At 59.9% G+C, this 806-nt stretch overlaps 1 non-coding gene across 1 annotated transcript; it reads left to right on the forward strand.

Moving 5' to 3' along the window:
- Positions 1–384: 384 nt before the first annotated feature.
- Tc00.1047053505095.10 lies at positions 385–494 on the forward strand. The gene has a single exon (XR_008255271.1). It is a non-coding gene; the product is annotated as a 5S ribosomal RNA (M5) (ribosomal RNA).
- Positions 495–806: the final 312 nt, after the last annotated feature.

Consider the following 806-nt stretch of genomic DNA (forward strand, 5'->3'; position numbering starts at 1 on the left):
CGGAGTGCGTGGATGTGGTGCACTCGGCCAAGTATGGTCGTACCCGGCGACGCGCCACGCGATGCGCAGCCGCCCGCCCGCCGGCGACAGGCAAGCCACGGAAGAGCCGCGGGAGATGATGAAAATAGAAAAAAAAACGGTAGGAAAAAAGGCAAGAACAAATTTAAAAATGAAGCTCCGCAGGCCCTTTTCCGGATTTTGCCATGAAGCCTCCGGACGCCTCGCTTCCCCACATGTGGCGCGGAAACTGCGTCAGTAATTTTTCTTTTTTGCTGCGGCGCCCGCGCGCTCGGAGAGCCCACCCACCGCCCGCCCCGGCCCGGTGAAGAAGCGACTGGCGGCGCGCGGTGGCGGAAAAAAAAAAAAATAGTGGGAAGGGTACGGCACCCCGGGTTCCAGCGCCATCACTGATCGCCGTACTAACGAGGCCTGTGGCCGCTTAACTTCACAAATCGGACGGGATGTGGTGCACTCGGCCAAGTATGGTCGTACCCGGCGACGCGCCACGCGATGCGCAGCCGCCCGCCCGCCGGCGACAGGCAAGCCACGGAAGAGCCGCGGGAGATGATGAAAATAGAAAAAAAAACGGTAGGAAAAAAGGCAAGAACAAATTTAAAAATGAAGCTCCGCAGGCCCTTTTCCGGATTTTGCCATGAAGCCTCCGGACGCCTCGCTTCCCCACATGTGGCGCGGAAACTGCGTCAGTAATTTTTCTTTTTTGCTGCGGCGCCCGCGCGCTCGGAGAGCCCACCCACCGCCCGCCCCGGCCCGTGGAAGAAGCGACAGGCGGCATCGCGAAAGCAAAA

The sequence above is a fragment of the Trypanosoma cruzi genome (genome assembly GCF_000209065.1).
Source record: "Trypanosoma cruzi strain CL Brener chromosome Unknown tcruzi_1047053505095, whole genome shotgun sequence".
Taxonomy (NCBI): domain Eukaryota; phylum Euglenozoa; class Kinetoplastea; order Trypanosomatida; family Trypanosomatidae; genus Trypanosoma; species Trypanosoma cruzi.